An 18642-nucleotide genomic window follows, 5' to 3' on the forward strand; every position below is an offset into this window, starting at 1 on the left:
TGGCTTTGTATAAGGGAGACTCACTCTTTTCTTCCCAGAGATTTCTCAAGGATCATGTGAACCCTAAACACATTTGGATAGGCCTCACTGATCAAAGTGGGTCCTGGAGATGGGTTGATGGGACTGACTACCAGACAGGCTTCAAATAAATACATATCTGACCACAGCTGGCCCCTTTCACCTTCTCAGAGTATGTGTGTGGAGGTGTGTTGGGGAGACCGCACTGAGAATCTGACTTCCTGAGGCACATGATCGTCTCTTTCTACATGAACTCGAGACCAGAGCAGCCAGATAACTGGCATGGGCATGGGATGGGAGGAAGTTAGGACTGTGCTCATTTGGGCCTCAATGGTCTTTGGAACGATGATGTCTGCAAGAAGCACTACCACTGGATCTGTGAGACAGAGCTGAGCAAGGCCAGCTAGGAGCCTTCCTCCCTCTAATTGATTTCCTCAGTGCCTTGAGCCATTGAGGTCTAAGTTTAGGAATCCACCTCTGTGTGTGTGTGTGTGTGTGTGTGTGTGTGTGTGTGTGTGTGTGTGTGTGTGTGTGTGTGTGTGTGTGTGTGTGTGTGTATGTGTTCATACTCGGGGAATTTTAAGGGAAGGAGAAAGAATGTGAGGAATATGGATGATGTTTGGGGTGGGGGAAGATTAAAACCCATGAGACTTTGTAGAGTGTGTAGTTTAGTGTAGTTTATTCCTGTCAGCTTTTTCTTCAGTTAAAAGAAGAGAAATAGACTTAAACACTTAAACACTCTGAGTTGTCTGGTCATTGGGATTGGGAACCAAGGGTTGGCTCACTGGCACTTGGACACTTTGGGACGGTCAAACCATCATGAGAACTGAGTAGTCTGGTTAGGATACTGGCTTTGTTGTTCATAGGATATGGGCTGGGGGAGTCATTCTGTTCTCTGAGTCTTAGCTATAAAATAGAATTGTTACTGGTGGCCATCATATTGCTCCAGAATCTTCCCTGCCCCATAGCAGGGCAAGTGTTTCAAAAACTTGGAATGACACTCACTGGGGTCTGTTGCCTTCACCACAGTAAATAGAAGCTGTGTGCACAGATAGGCGACAAACACCATTAGTCCACAACCCAGAGTCACCAAACACACAGCATAAGCAGGACCGTGAAGAGAAATACCCACAGGAATAGAATCAACCAGGGAGGGGAGCAAGAACTGACCAATCAGTCTTTATAGATGCTTATGGAATTGTTCATAGAAGTGGAGAAAATATTTCCTCTTCAATAAGACCTTAACTAATTACAAAATGGAGCCCTGTTCTCATCAGGCTAAAGTAGTTAGAAAAATGAACACAAATATACATATATCCTATGTTAAATCCAAACTGCAAGGAGAGATGACAAAGTAAAAGGACTCAAGAAACAGGGTTGGGAAGGTGGCTCAGTGGTAGAGTGCTTGCCTCGAATGCATGAGGCCCTGGGTTCGATTCCTCAGCACCACATAAGCAGAAAAAGCCTGAAGTGGCACTGTGGCTCAAGTGGTAGAGTGCTAGCCTTGAGCTGAAGAGCTGAGGGGTAGTTGACCAGGCCCAGAGTTCAAGCCCCACAACCAACAAAAGAAAAGAAAAGAAAAGAAACAAAGGACCTTCACGCAATTTGTCATATCATTTCTAAAGGGCTCCACGTTCTTGACCACATATGCACACCTCTGAGGGAAGCTAGGAGGAGAGCACAGAATCAGAAGGAAACAAGGGAAAACATACAACAGAGGGGCCCATCAGCTGCACTGGACATAAATGAAAATGAACTAAGCAACTCAAGGGCAGTGATGGGAGGGAGGGAATGAGAGGCAAAGAGGGAATAGTAAGCAAAAGAAAAGAAATGTACATAGCACCCGATGTGGAAAAAAATAGTTGTATTGTCAAAGCTCATAGAATTCACACACATTATAGATCACGATCATGACAATTTGCCTTGTGAAGGTTAAAATGTGTTCGTGATTTTAACTAAGTATCACTATTCCAACAGTATTATGAAATTTATGTAATCACTTAATCTCAATAAAAAATTATTTTTAAAAAAAGTACATCCTTGAAGCGGTATCAACAAATAATTTTCTCACCATCTTTCTAAGCATTTTGAGTCCAAATAAAAATGTGGAGAGAATTGGAGAAGCCCAGTGGGACACTGCATGCTGAAACTGTGGAGTAGTCTAGAGCTGTTTCAGAATGTTCTTAGATGTATAGCACAGTTGTTGCCACTGAGATGCAATGCATAGGGTCCAGCTATGTTCTCACTTAAGAAACTGGAGAAAGAAGAACCACACAGATTGGGGCCATGTAATGTACTCGCCTAGCAAGTGTAAGGTCCTGAGTTCAAGACCCTAGTAGTGTATATACACACACACAGACACACACACAGACACACACACACACACACACACAGAGTAATAATAAAGAACCACAAACTATACTCCAAATAGAGTAAATGACTTTATATAAATATATTAAAAATGAAAAACATTATTGAAAATTAATGAACTATAAAATGAATATATATGATCAATAAAAGTAAAATTTATTCTTGGAAACAGGTAATAAAATAAATACTAATAACAAGAGGAGCTGTAAAGTCTGCTTTAAAAAATAAAATTTGTTACTAAGTACAGAGAAAGAATTATTTAACAGTTCCATATTTACAAGAGCAACATAAACTGGGTATTATGGCATATTGCCTAAAATCCCACTAGTTGGTAAGTTAAGACAGGAGTGTTGCTACTCTGAGGTATTTAGGGAAACATTTTCTACAAATAAAACAGCAATGTGTATTCCATGCTTTTTACAACTATCATAGCAACTTTTATGTAAATTATTTGGTAGCTGACATAATTTCTAACCAAATTATCAGGAAATATGGAGAAATAACTGAAGGAAAGCAAAAAAAAAAAAAAAAAAGCAAAATACCTAAACCTTGAGCAAAGAAAGGATACAAATAAAAGATTAGTTATGACCTAAATCAATTGCTAATTATATTAAATGCAAGAGTATGTCTTTTTTCCCATTTTTTATTGTTATTATAAAGGTGATGTATAGAGGGGTTATAGTGACATAAGGTTGGTAAAGGTTGCATTTCTTTTTGGACAATGTTACCCTTTCCCCCTCTCTCCCAGTTTTCCCATCTCATCCCCACCCCTAAGTTGTATAGTTCATAAGACAGCCTTGGGGCTGGGAAGGTGGCTCAGTGGCAGAGTGCTTGCCTTGCATGCATGAGGCCTTGGGTTCGATTCCTTGGCACTACATAAGCAAAAAAAAAAAAGCCGGAAGTGGCGCTGTGGCTCAAGTGGTAGAGCGCTAGCCTTGAGCTGAAGAGCTGAGGGACAGCACCTAGACCCCAGAGTTCAGGCCCCATCACTGGACCCAAAAAAAAAAAAGACTTAGTCTTTTTTGTCAGTCATGGGGCCTGAACTCTGGGCCTGGGCACTGTTCTCAGCTCTTCAGCTCAAGGCTAGCGCTCTACCATTGAGCCACAGCACCACTTCCAGTTTTCTGAGTGGTTTATTGGAGATAAGAGTCTCACGTACTTTCCTGCCTGGGCTAGCTTTGAACCATGATCTTCAGGTCTCAACCTCCTGAGTAGTTAAGATTACAGGTGTGAGCCACTGGCGCCTGGCAGACTAAGTCTTCTTAAAAGACTGTCCCGACCCGCAGGACTTCAACCAGGGCAGTGAACCTAAGCGAGAAGGAATGAAGGGACAAGAGACACGAAGAAGGACAGCAAGACAAGGATTCTGATCAAGCTGCCAAATTTTATTTTTCACACAGGGATATTTATATGCTTAGAATAAGGAAGCTTTTTCATTGGGCGTAGCAGCTGCAGGATGCTTGCTTAGGGCAATGTGAAAAGGTGGTCAATAGCAGCTACCTGGTCTTTGTTTGGGGCAGGATGCAAAGACAAGATTCTGTAAATAGCCTTGAGAGATGTTCCAGCGAGATAGCCAAGCTTATCATGCAGAGAGACTCCCTGCAGGGCTCTCAACATCTCCCCCTTTCTTATTTAGAAAATTGACCATCAATTGTTGGTGCTCTTTTTGAGGGGGTGACAGAGGCTCTGTTCCTCTAAGGGCCCAGGGTTTTTCTCCGCTCTGAGCGAGCGTCCTCACTCGGGGAGGGGAATTTTACAGACCTTGGCATGTTTTTTGAGGAGACGGCTTGTGGGTATGCATGCCAACCGTCATGCACCAGAGCTTGCCACTCAGGGGTCTTGGGTTTTGGGATCTCGCGGATCCATCCCCCTGCAGTCTTACCTGCACCCTTGATTAGAGCATTTCTTCTTCCTCCCATAGGTGCATCCTCCCCCAAGCGGAGGGGCCTATAGGAGGAGGGGCGAACCTATCCCTTATGGCAATAGGTCTTGCCCGTTGAATGGTCAGGAGTTATGAATAAGGAGGGTTTTCTAAATAAGAAAAAAAGGAGGGCTGTTTCCCACTGGAACAAGCTCATGGCAAAACACTAATTAAAAGCCTGGGGTCAATCCTAGATCTCGATGCTGCGGTCTGCCATATCAAGGCGATGGTGATGAACCTGTTTGGGCTTAGAAACCAAGAGATTAATCTGTTATTTAATAAATTTAAACAGGATGGTCCATGTCTGGAGTTCTAGCTGCATCTGCAAGAGAAAAGGCATCATCCTCGGGGGGAAGGCTTCCCCTGGGTTGTGGTAAGCCATTCACCTGTTTTATCAAGCGTTCTGGCAGCCACCTTGGGGCCGCTTGTTCTTGATCTAAAATACAGGCTGAACCTCGCCCCCAGATAAGAACAGGATCTGGGCCCTTCCATTTGCCTGTAAGGGGGTCTCGCCACATGACAGACGGGCGGGCAGAACTGGAAGATGGGTGCCAATGCCTGTCAGCTGCCGAGTGGCCTTCACTGTCCAGAGTTAGAAAATTAAGGGCAAACAATGTGTGACTAAGGCGATCCCTAGGAGTGGAAAATGAAAAGGCAGAGGCTTTGAGGCGAGTAAGCCAGGTTTTTAGGGTGTGGTGGGCTCGTTCTACAATGCCCTGACCTTGGGGGTTATAGGGAATCCCAGTAGTATGACAAATCTGGAAAATAGCACAAAACTGTTTAAACTTGGCACTGGTATAGGCTGGGCCATTGTCTGTCTTTATGTGGGCTGGTTTTCCCATTACAGAAAAGGCTAGAACAAGGTGAGAGAGAACATCTTTGGCAGTTTCTCCTGAGTGTGGTGAAGCAAAAACAAACCCGCTAAATGTGTCTATGGAGACATGTATATATCTTGTTTTTCCAAATTCAGGAAAATGGGTAACATCCATTTGCCAGATTTGATTGGGTAGCAGTCCACGGGGGTTAACACCCAGATGTTGTACAGGAAGGGAGACAACACAGGCAGGGCATGCCTTTACTATCTCCCGTGCTTGTTGTCTAGTAATTTTACAAAGCAATCGAAGGCTCTGGGAGTTTAGATGGTGGAGATTATGTAATTCTGTAGCCTTTTGGACAGACCCAACAAAAACCGGAAAAATGGAACGAGTGGCCGCATCAGCTTGAGCGTTACCCTGTGTAAGAGGGCCAGGGAGATCAGAATGTGCCCTAATGTGTCCCAGAAAAAATGGATGTCTCCTGGCCTGAATTAGCTGTTGAAGCTGAGTAAATAAAAATGCCGCATTGGAAGAAGTTTTAATAGCGGGTGAAATTTCTAGCAAGGGAACAGAATGAGCAATGTAAGCACTATCTGTATAAATATTAATAGGCTTATCAAAAAACGTCATAAAAACCTGTGTTATAGCAAATAACTCCACAAGCTGGGCTGATTGGTAAGGGGCATCAAAGGTGGTGGTATGGTTGTTAACAACAAAGGCTGCACGGCCATTGCTTGAGCCATCTGTAAAGACAGTGAGGGCTTGAGGAATGGGAGCCTTTTGAGTAACCTTGGGAAAAACAAATGGATGTAGCTGGGCGAAGTGTAAAAGGGGATCATTGGGGAGATGATTATCAATTAGTCCTAAAAATCCTGACAGGGCGATGCCCCATTCATCCCCAGTCTGAAGTAAAAATTGAGTCTGGTCTTTGGTGTATGGAATTAAAATGGTATCAGGGTCCTTGCCGAAATATTGTCGAGAAAGCAAGCGACCTTTGATAATGATAGAGGCTACCTGGGCAGGGTAAACAGCAATAACCTTGGGGGATGTGGTGGGTAAATGGACCCAAAGCAGGGGACTGCCCTTATTATTGGAGTGGGGAATCTGTTGCCAAACAATCCTGTGGGTGTATGAGGGGTATGTAAAATAATTAAGACCAGAGGAAGATTATAGGAAATCTGTGTAACAAACTGCTGGGCAATGGCCTCAGTAACTTGGGTTAAAGCATTTCGAGCATTGGGAGTAAGCTTGCGAGGAGAGGAGGGGTCAGAATCCCCTTTTAAAATCTCATTAAGAGGCAAAAGCACGCTGGTGGGCAACCTTAGGTATGGCCTAAGCCATTGAATATCTCCAAGCAGCTTTTGAAAATCATTAAGGGTGTGAAGATGGTCTAAACGAAGTTGAATTTGAGGAACCCGAATTTGATTATTTTGGAGTTCTAGACCCAAATAAGTATAGGGATCCTGTGTTTGAACTTTATCGGGGGCAACCTGTAGTCCCAGGGCAGTAAGGGCTTTATAAAGGTCTAAATAGCAGTTTCTAAGTTCGTGGGTGTCAGGTGCAGCAAGCAACAAGTCATCCATATAATGTAATATATAGACGCGCTGCCATCGTTTTCTCACAGGGTCCACTGCCTGGGCAACATATTTTTGACAAAGGCTAGGGCTATTAGCCATACCTTGAGGAAGTACCTTCCATTGAAATCTTTGCATGGGGCCTTGAAAGTTAATGCGAGGAAGGCTAAAGGCAAAATAGGGTCTGTCCTCAGGATGTAGGGGAATGGTAAAAAAACAATCTTTTAAATCAATAACCATTTTGTAATAGTCCCTGGGAATAGCCACCGGTGTGGGAATGCCTGGCTGTAGTGCTCCCATTGGGCGCATAGCTTTATTAACGGCGCGTAGATCTTGTAAAAGGCGCCATTTGCCTGATTTTTTCTTTATAACAAAAATAGGAGTATTCCATGGTGAAGTAGAGGGCTCTATATGGCCTGCCACCAGCTGTTCCTGTACTAACATGGAGGCAGCCTCCAATTTTTCTTGGGTAAGGGGCCACTGATCCACCCACACAGGCGTTTGGGATTCCCAAATGATTTTATCTGCATGGGGCACAGGAGGGTCAGGGGCCGATACTAAAAATCCGAATACCCAAACCCATGTTTATCTATTTTTTGGGTAGCTTGGATGGGCTCAACGATTCCTTCTCCTGATTTTCCAAGACCCGTACCAGGGACAAAATCCATACTGAGCATTTGATGTGTAACCACAGAATTGGGACTAGCAAGGATAACTTTCATCTGGGTCAAGATATCGCGACCCCATAGGTTAACAGGGAGGTCAGGAACAACAAAAGGAGTTCCCTTATTGCCCTCTTTGTCAGTCCAATTAAGAACCCTGGAGCTTACCAAAGGGTTTTTTGACTGCCCTATGCCTTTAAGGTCAGTTAGGGACGGGGTAAGGGGCCAACTTGGTGGCCAATATTTTTGGGAAATAATTGTGGCATCTGCACCAGTATCCAAAATTCCCTGAAACTCCTTTCCTTCAATTCGCAGGGTGAGGGTGGGTCTTTTTTGAGTGATAGGCTGAACCCAATACGCATCAGAAGACCCCAAAGAAGCAGTTCCTCGCGGTGTGGTCTGAGCAGTGGAAGAATCCCCTGAATTTAATGGGAGCAGTATCAATTGTGCAAGCCTAGTTCCAGCTGGAATAGCTGCAATCCCATTAATGGCCGTGGCCAAAATTTTTATTTCTCCTGTATAATCATTATCAATAATACCAGGAAAAACTTGGACACCTTGTAAGGTAGCAGAGGCTCTTCCAAGAATAAGGGCACACATATGAGACGGAGGGGGTCCCAGGGTCCCAGTGGGTATTATTTGAGGTCCTTGTATAGAGTCTAGTACTGTGTCGGTGGCGGCACAGAGGTCCAGTCCTGCACTGCCTGGGGTTGCCCGCTGGAGGGAGGCAATTGTGGAGAGAGGTGGGGGGCTTGTGTAGGCCTGGGAGTTTGGGAGGGGACAAACCCTATTGCCCCTGGGCTTGTCTTGGGGATGGTCGGGGCCAGGGGCTGGCCCCGAGGGAAGTTTCCCGAAAACCGAGAGAGAATGGGCTGTCCAAGGGCATTTGTTTTGGATCTACATTCGTTGGCCCAATGATGGCCCTTACCACATTTGGGACAAAGAATGGCAGGGAGTGGTCTACCTGTAGCTCCCCTCCCCGAGTGAGGACGCTCGCTCGGAGCAGAGAAAAACCCTGGGCCCTTAGAGGAACAGAGCCTCTGTCACCCCCTTAAAAAGAGCAGCCAACAATTGATGGTCAATTTTCTAAACAAGAAAGGGGGAGATGTTGGGAGCCAAAAGTTAAGTCTCTCAAACTTGATAGGCTTAACTATCTCACTGGAACAACCTGAGCCTGAGTTTACAGAATCCCACCTTTTCACCACGCCTTAAAGTAAACACCCTGCAGCTACTAACGACCACCATTTCACCCTGCCCTAAATCTACTTAACGACCACCTTTTCACCACGCCCTAAGTCCAAGCATATAAATACCCTTGTGTGAAAAATAAAAATTGGCAGCTTGATCAGAATCCTTGTCTTGCTGTCCTTCTTCGTGTCTCTTGTCCCTTCATTCCTTCTCGCTTAGGTTCACTGCCCTGGTTGAAGTCCTGCGGGTCGGGACAACTCCACGTTGGGCGCCAGTTGTCCCGACCCGCAGGACTTCAACCAGGGCAGTGAACCTAAGCGAGAAGGAATGAAGGGACAAGAGACACGAAGAAGGACAGCAAGACAAGGATTCTGATCAAGCTGCCAAATTTTATTTTTCACACAGGGATATTTATATGCTTAGAATAAGGAAGCTTTTTCATTGGGCGTAGCAGCTGCAGGATGCTTGCTTAGGGCAATGTGAAAAGGTGGTCAATAGCAGCTACCTGGTCTTTGTTTGGGGCAGGATGCAAAGACAAGATTCTGTAAATAGCCTTGAGAGATGTTCCAGCGAGATAGCCAAGCTTATCATGCAGAGAGACTCCCTGCAGGGCTCTCAACAAAAGACAAAAAGTTCCAGATATTGTAAAAAGTTAAAATCCAGCCAGGCACCCCTGGTTATGCCTATAATTGAGTGAAAAACCAGTGACAGTAAGAAACCCTGAGTTCAAGCCCCCGTTCATACACACACATACAAACACACTAATAATAATAATAATAATAGGCTGCACGATTTTCTTTGGCTACCAGAGTCTCCTTTTTGTTATCTTAGGCACCGGAGTGATGACTTTTTGAAACCAGATTTCTTCCAATAAGTCTAGAATTCCTGAGCAGACATAGAAGGCTTGGGCCTGTCACCATCTCTCATAAGTGAGGTCTCTGCACTCAAGGGGATCTGTACTTGTTACCACTATTTTTCCATGTCTATTTTTCTAGTCTATCCTGCCTCATTTTTCCAAAGGAATGACTTAGATCCCTCATCTTAAGGGAAGTTGATGATGACCTATCTTCTGTAAATGCTTCAAGCTGAGTAGGGGACTCTGGCCCTGCCTAGCCAGAGACCTGAAGTCTTATCCTATCTTACTAAGAGGTAACATGGGAAATTCAGTTGTAGAATTGCCAGGATCAGATGTCATAAGAAACGTTTTTTTCCCCCAGACTGGAAAGGAAACCATATGAGAAATTAGGGAGGATATAACAAGCCACCAAAACAATATAAATAACAACAAATCAGTATTTCCCACATGTTAGTACCAAAAAGAAAAATCATTATAAGGAGCTCATTAAAGCCAAAAACAGAGTCAGATATGGTTTATCTGAGTATCTAGATCCTGAAGGGCTGAGGGGATATTATCTGAGTTTCTGGAATATACATATAACATTTAGCTTTTTACAACTGTAGAGATTTCTTCTTGAGCTGCAGTAAGGATGCTTAACACCATACTATTTTGAAAGACAGCATGCTTCACTATTTTTCTCTGAATTTAACAAAGAGATCCCTTTGGTGGTATCCTTCAGACCAGCAGATGGAATGGAGACAGAGGCCAGGTGATCATACCGTGGGAAAACAGACCAGTTGGGTGTCTACTCTGAGGGAATCAGCTCCTGGGGTCTGATGGTCCATTGCGAAGAGAATGCAGGGTCCTTAGAAAGACAGGGAAGACCTTGGAGGCCAGAGCCCTCTGTGGGGAAGGGCTAAGAAATGTGCCTTGCAAGGAAATGGGTCTGGAAGGGAGATTGATTATCTGTAAACTAGTTATGCTTCTGAGAGTGTCTGCTAAGGGCCTGCCTGTTTGCAACTCTCTGTGTGTCCTAGTGGTTCCATTTCCAGCTCTGACAATAAGACTGCACTTATCCATTGTTCTTATATGCATACTGGCTGCTAAGGCTGTGTATATGAATCACCAGATAGCGTGCAAGGCCTGTGTGAGTGAGGATTGTGCTAGATTGATGGGGATGAGTGGTGGGGGCAGTTGGAGCTCTTTAGGCAAAGCCACAGATAGACAATATCAGCAAAGTTTGCATTCTTGAAACTTAAAGTCAGTGAGGCAGGGCACTCGTGGCCCAAACCTGTAATCCTATCTACTTAGGAAGCTAAGATCTAAAGATCAAGGTTTGAAGCCAGCCCAAGCAGAAAAATTCCCTTATCTCTAATTAGCCACTCAAAAACTGGAAGTGGCACTGTCACTCAAAGTGGTAGAGAGCTAGCCTTGAGCAAAAGAACTCAGGGACAGCACTCGAACCCTGAGTTCAAACCCCACAACTGACAAAAAAAAAAAAAAAAAAAGGGTAGTCCATGAAATACTATTAAAACATAGCCTAGATAAGGAGTAGAAAAGACAGGAGGCTTTTGTTCTTAGCGCTTGGATTTTAGGGACATGAGTCCATTGAATCTGTGCTAAGTATCATAAACTTGCTTCATATAACCCGCATGCTTCCCATTTCCCTGCTTGAGAGCCTCCTACAAGATAAAGAAGGGGAAAGGTCTGAGCATCTTCATCCCACCACCTTCCTTATTCAACACCACCCCATTCTCAGTTGCCAAGATTCAGCCTTTACTAAGACAAGTTCCTGGTGCTCTTTTCCACATCCTGGTCCTCCCTCATTCTAACGCGCTCTTCTCGTATCTCCATTCTGTCCTGTGGAATATCTGCTCTGTGTCCTGTCTCCTCCTGTTCTCCCTGGGCCTCAGCCTCATGCTGCTGCTGGTTATCTGTGTGGTCGGATACCAATGTGGGTGCCCAGGGAAGAGAGCAATCATGGGGTACAGTGATGGACCATGGTGGGTAATGGTAAGAACTTTAGCAGGGACAGTGGTGGCCACAAAGGAGCTGATATGGACCAATAATGGGGTAGTGCCAGTGCCAGTGCTATTTATTGACAGCCAGAGAGACCTACATGGGCAGTGGCTTTCATGGACAAGTAATTGTAAGGTATATTAACTAGGTAGGTTTCATTAGGTAGCCAATGAAAAGAACACCACACACTATTCAGGCAGAAGTTTATTTACTGAACTGCTGCCCCCGCTATGCATGGTGGAGAGGCATGGCTGAAAAAGGGGCGACCCACCCCTGGGCCAGGATTTATCTAGGCCAGGGACAGGAAGAAGTGTGGCCAAGTGGAGGAAAGGTGTGGCCACACTGGATCCGGATGTGACCTTAGGGTGTGGGATCCTCCTAAGGTCCAATGGGAGGCCTGTGACAAGAGGTAGACCAGGATGCGACCTAGCCAGTGGGGGGGGTGAGGTGACTGCTTCTAGGTGTGCCAGTTACCTAGGTAACAGATACTGGGTGGAAACTTAAGCCAAGAGGTAGAGAGGTGTCTGCACAGGGCCTGCATTGTCAGGGCAGACCTTACAATGATGGTTCCTGTGGTGGGTGCTGGTGGGCAAAGCCAAGGACCTGTGATGGGATCACTGCTGGCTTTGGCCTTATCTTTGCTTACCTGCTGCATTCCTTCATCCCAGGCCTAGGTTTCTTCATACACAATACCAGACTGGTGGCCCACTGAGACTAGGGAATGAGGTTCTGCATGTCAAGTGGCCTGCTCAGGGCCAGTACAGATGGACCCTCATCAGTCTTAGTCCTGACCGTATTCCTTCCACTCATCAGATTCCCAGGTACAGAGAGACCAGTTCACCCAGAGGAGGGTAACTTCTCCTCAGACACAATGGCTGATGTCCAGGAACTGATCTAGGATGAGCTGGGTTTGGCCTGGGCTCTGGGATGGAGTGGAAGTAGGTGATGATTTGACTGCTGAACTCAGTCCTCATGTTCTCCAGACCAGAGCCTTCAAGAAATGATTAAAGTCTCTGAGAGATGAAATCAGAATCACTGCTGCAAACAGTGATGGGCCCTGATCTCCTACAGTGTGCAGAATGGTGGTAGGCGTGGCCTCCTGGCTTCCTGTTGCTAAGCTGCCCTCTCCTCCAGTCCATAGCTTGAACCTGAAGGTGGTTGCCCTGGAGATCTGGCTGGAGAAACAGGAACAAGAACTCAAAGGCAGATGAAGGGTGCCCATGCATTCAGGCAGGAAGTGTGTGGGAGGGCAGAGAGGTTTTTAAGCTAATCCTGAGCAGAGCATCTGAGGTCCAGAACTCACTAGCAGCAGCCATACCCAGTATACTGTCCATTCCTATGTATGTGTCCCAGATCAAACTGTGGTATTTCTTGTGAGTCCAGTAGCTGGACTTTCTAACTGGTTAATGTCAAAATGATCAGGAAGGTTATGGATGTGGCTCATCCTACTTGGAGATTGTGCCCTTCTTATCCTTTCTTTCCCTTATCAGACTCTGAAAGGACCTGCTGCCCCTTTAACTGGCTGGAGTATGAGACAGTCTCTCCTAGTTCTTTCAAAGTAATTTCTGGCCTGAGGCCAGTTGTAGAATTCCCACCAAGTGGTCTTCAGCTCCAAGCAGGAGCAGATGAAAACCTCTGTTCTTCAGTGTCCAAGATGTGTCCAATTTACAGAAATCATCCTTAACTTTATTTTTTAAGATTTATTTATTTATTTATTGCCAATCTTGGGCTCGAACTTAGGGCCTGGGCACTGTCCCTGAGCTTCTCTTGCTCACAGCTAGCACCTACCACTTGAGCCACAGCGCCACTTCTGGCTTTTTCTGTTTATCTGATACTGAGGAATTGAACTCTGGGCTTCATGAATGCTAGGCAAGCACTCTACCATTAAGCCACATTCCCAGCCCCTATCCTTAACTTTAGCTGCACTTTATCACCAACCTAGAAGGTTTCTTCACTGGGCTCTCATTTTTCATTGGTCTGGACATTGAGATAAACATGCAAAACTCCTCCATTGACTGAAAACACAGCTAATGCTCAGAATCAATAGCCCAGGGAGTTCATTGGAATGGGAAGTCATGATTATTTTTCTGTCACTCAGGGTTTTGTCCAGAGATTTGTAGATTCCTTATAGACCTGGATAAACCTCAGTGAGCCTGAAGGCATCTGGGAATGGGTAGATAAGACCTAGTATGAGTCCAACTTTTGAGTGCACTCTGGCTCTCTCTATACCCCATGTCCTTCGGGCTGTGGCCCTCAGAGAGCTGATCTGGAGTGTCTCCTTTCCAGACCTGAATTCTGCTCCATTTACCCTTCCTAGCGTGCTGTTTTCTTCTCCCTTCAGGAACTGGATGCCAAACCAGCCACATGATTGGCATAGGCATGGTCTGCATGGTGATGGGAACTGTGCCACCCCTACCCCAATGGTAAAACAGAACAATTATATCTGCCAGAGTCTCCCAGCCTGTGAAGCCAGCCAAAGTACCACCAATCAGGAAACATTTCTGTTAGGTCACTTGGCCACAGAATGGTAGTAGAGAGAGGCTTCTCCCCAAGGAATCCCTACTATAACCTTTCTGGGAAAGGAATAAACCCTGGGAGATTAGAAGCACTGCTATTTATTTTGATTTTTTTTTCTTCCACTAACGTAGAGTTCCTAATGTTCTCCCCTACCCCACAAATTTCAAAATCAATTTTATTGAGAAATATCTTTTTTGTTTTTGTTTTTGTTTTTTTGGGTCCGGTCATGGGGCCTGAACTCTGGGCCTGGGTTCTGTCCCTCAGCTCTTCAGCTCAAGGCTAGCGCCCTACCACTTGAGCCACAGCGCCACTTCTGGCTTTTTTCTGCTTATGTGGTGCTGAGGAATCAAACCCAGGGCCTCATGCATGCAAGGCAAGCGCTCTACCACTGAGCCACCTTCCCAGCCCCTGAGGAATATCTTTTGCATAATAAAATGTTCCTATTTAAAGATACGACTTTTTACCAGCGTTGGTGACTCACACCTGTAATCCTAGCTACTCAGGATCAAGGTTTTTGAAGCCAGCCTGGGCAGGAAAGTCCACAAGACTCTTATCTCCAATTAACCACCGAAAAAGCTGAAGTAGAGCTGTGGCATAATGGTACAGTGCCAGCCTCGAGCAAAAGGGCTCAGGGATAACCCCCAGAGCCCAGGATCAGCACAACACACACACACACACACACACACACACACACACACACACACACGCACACACACACACACACACACACAGAGGCAAGCTATTCTGTTATTTATCCTGGAGTTATGTTGTTTAAATACCAAAATCTAGTTGGTAATATAAATTGTAACCAGCTAGGCACTATTGGCTCACACTTGTAATACTAGCTACTCAGGAGGCTGAGATCCGAGGATCACAGTACAAAGCCAGCCTGGGCAGGAATGTCTGTGAGACTCTTCTCTCCAATTAACTGCCAGAAAACTGGAAACAGAGTTGTAGCTCAATAGCATTGAGTGAAAGAGCTAAAGGACAGCACCCAGACCCTGAGTTCAAGCCCATAACTAACACAAATAAAACTTTTAAAAATGTTTTTTTTCACTAACTTATGTTGCAATGATGCAATGGAATACCATGTCTCCTGGTATTAAATCATTTTTATCATTTTATCATTAAAATGATAAACAGTTGATATGGGAAGATTTGTAAGGTGAAGAAACTGAGAAATCAAGTCAAAATGGTATAGTAATTATGCTATTTGGATGAGAAATATTTAAATTTTTTTGGGGGGTCCGGTCATGAGGCCTGAACTCTGGGCCTGGGTTCTGTCCCTCAGCTCTTCAGCTCAAGGCTAGCGCTCTACCACTTGAGCCACAGCGCCACTTCCAGCTTTTTTCTTTTTGCTTATGTGGTGCTGAGGAATCGAACCCAGGGCCTCATGCATGCAAGGCAAGCGCTCTACCACTGAGCCCCCTTCCCAGCCCTGGATGAGAAATATTTAAATGTGTCTGAAGATACGTAGAGTGTCTCAGGAAAATATATATATGAAATGATGATTGAATAGCTTCCATGGAAGACTAAGTAGCTATGAAAGAAGAAGAAGAGGAAGTTTTTCCATAGCCTACTTCTTGTATTTTTAAAACTTGGTTTTCTGTGCATACATTACTGAAGAAAAACAAGCAAACAAAGCACACAAAACCTAAGAGGAGGATTACGGTGCGGCTTGTGTGGTAGAGCACATGATCCTTAAGTTCAAGCATGAGACCCTGAGTGCGCTCAAACCCCAGTACCATAGAAACAAAACAACAGGGCTGGGAAGGTGGCTGAGTGGTAGAGCGCTTGCCTTGCATTCCTGAGGCCGTGGGTTCGATTCCTCAGCACCACATAAGCAAAAAGAAAAGAGCCAGAAGTGGCGCTGTGGTTCAAGTGATAGGGCGCTAGCCTTGAGCTGAAGAGCTGAGGGACAGTGCCCAGGCCCAGAGTTCAGGCCCCACAACCAGACCTCAAAAAAAAAAAGAAACAAAACAACAAACAGCCACTTCCACCACCAAACAAATAGTCAAAACCCACCAATAACTACCATTGACCAAAGAGTAAAGGCACATGGCGGCCATGATGTGTTGGAGTTGTTGTTGGGCTGAGGGCTGGATGGCTTATGTCTGCCAGTGCTGTGGAGCTATCTGGAGTTCTGGCTGCCTCTTTTCCCACTGCTTCTGGAGTCCTTCCTGCAAGACTTCCTGTGGCAGTTCCTGGCTATCAGTTTCTAGGAAGAGTCCTGGAAGCCATTCCAACCTCAGTCCCAGACTGATATGAGCAAAGTGATTTGCAAATGAGTTTTGCAGCCCAGGAGGGACCCAGTCCCTTTTGAAGGATGTGTACCCCATTCATAAGATTTTGGTGAGGCCCAGCTAGGATTCCTAGAGGTACTTTAAGGAGAAAATAATTCCCAATAACAATAGGATGCAGCCTATGAGGGGTGGAAAAGAAACTGAGCTTCCTTTCATCCCAGAGCATGGTGCAAGGCAAGCTGTGCCAAGGCCTTCATGGCATCAGTGTGTGTGTGTGTGTGTGTGTGTGTGTCCGTGCGCACGTGCACGTGTATGTATGTGCATGCGGTTAATGGGGGCTTGAACTCAGGGCCTAGGAGCTACCCCTCGGCTTTTGGCATTCAAAGAAGGTACTTTATCACTTGAGCCACAGCTCCATTTTAGGCTTTTTGCTGGAGAAAGGGAGATACAAGTCTTATGAACTTTCTTGCCTGGGCTGGCCTCAAACTGCATTCCTTAGATCTCAGCCTCCTGAGTAGCTAGGATTATAGGCATGAGCCACAGATGCCCTGGCACAGCACTGTTGTTGTTGTTTGTTTTTTTTTTTTTAAGTTAGACACTAAGAAGCTTCATTATCACAGGAAATTTTTGAACAAAAATAGGCTCATTATGAGGCAGTCATATATTCTTCCAATTGCCCAACGGAAGCCAGCACCACTTAGTCTTCCTCTAGAACCCATTCATGAGGCTGGGAGGGATTGGTATGACATACTTTTGGAGGAGCTAGCCATGATGCTCAGTGCGTGGAGCAACCAGATGGAGACACTGGAGCTGCAGGGGGAGGAATGGGAATTGTGAGAAAAGATGTTCAAGCATCAGCACTGTTGCTGAAGCTAGGCTGGCCAAGGTGGCATCCCTTTCCTTACAAGAGATTCATCTTGAATATAGACCAGTAAGTCACTTTACAGCCATCTTGGAATCCAGGAAGAACCAGACTGCCTGCCAGGTGTCAATGGCTTATTTATCCTGACCAGACTGCTCTCCTTGAGTGAAAAAGCAATAGCAACTTTTCCAAAATTCCTTCAAGTACAAAGGCCCAGAAAATGATCACCAGATCTCTCTATACCTGGGTCCATTTACCTCTGCATATCTTTTGTCCTCTGCCCCTAACTCTTTGTCTATTGACATAGAAAGGCCCAGAAATTAAGGGCCTGGGATCTAAAACTCTAGCTTCTGAAAGTTTATTAAGTTGTAATGAAGAGCTGGAAATGTGGCTTAGTGGGAGAGTGCTTGCCTAGTATGCATGAAGCCCTGGGTTCAATTCCTCAGTACCACATAAACAGAAAAAGCGCCAGAAGTGGCACTGTGGCTCAAGTGGTAGAGTGCTAGCCTTGAGCACAGAGAGGCTCGGGGACAGTGCCCAGATCCTAAGTTCAAGCCCCAGGACTGGCACAAAGAAAAGAAAGAAAAAAGAAAGAAAAGAAAATGATGAACTGGCAACTCCTCCTCACTGTGATCACAGATGAAAGCATGTTAGGGGGTTTCTAGGCTCAGGGTCAAGGTGAGTCCAACACTGAAGCAGATAGGGGTAAGGATTACCTGAACCCAACTGATGATCCTGTGACTCTTTTGTTATTGTTGGTGGTGGTGGTTGTGGGGCTTGAACTCTGGGCCTGGGTGCTGTCCTTGAGCTTTTCAGCTCAAGGCTAGCACTTTACCACTTGAGCCACAGAGCCACTTCTGGTTTTCTGGGGATTTCTTGGAGATAAGGGTCTCATGGACTTTCCTGCCCGGGCTGGCTTTGAACTGCAACCCTCAGATCTCAACCTCTTGAGTAGCTAGGATTACAGGTGTGAGCGAGCCACCAGCAGCTAGCCCTGTGACTCTTAAGAAATAAGTACAGGGGCTGGGAAGGTGGCTCAGTGGTAGAGCGCTTGCCTTGCATGCCTGAGGCCCTGGGTTCGATTCCTCAGCACCACATAAGAAAAAAGAAAAAAGCCAGAAGTGGCACTGTGGCTCAAGTGGTAGTGCGCTAGCCTTGAGCTGAAGAGCTGAGGGACAGTGCTCAGGCCCAGAGTTCAGGCTCCACAACTGGACCAAAAAAAAAAAAAGTACAGCAAGATTGTAGGACACAAGATCACTATACAAAATAAATAAATAATTTAAAAAAAACCCTCTATATACATATAAGGAGCAAGCTGTTATTGAACCCTGGAAGTGATGGAATGCTTGACCACAGCATAATATGTGAACATCTGCCTGAAATGTCCCATTCTGAGCTGGATTCCTTTAGATACAGCAAGGAAAGTTAGGAGGCCCAGTAACAGCCCAGTGTGTGTATGTGTGTGTGTGAGTGTGTGTGTGTGTGTGTGTGTGTGTGTGTGTGTGTTGGTAATGGGGATTTAAACTCAGGAACTCATATTTTGCTCCCCCAGCACTCTATCACTTGAGTCATGTCCAGCTTTTTGATGGTTAATTGGAAATAAAAAAGTCTCATG

The sequence above is a fragment of the Dipodomys spectabilis genome, unplaced genomic scaffold (genome assembly GCF_019054845.1).
Source record: "Dipodomys spectabilis isolate Male_0828 unplaced genomic scaffold, ASM1905484v1 ptg000576l, whole genome shotgun sequence".
Taxonomy (NCBI): Eukaryota; Metazoa; Chordata; class Mammalia; order Rodentia; family Heteromyidae; genus Dipodomys; species Dipodomys spectabilis.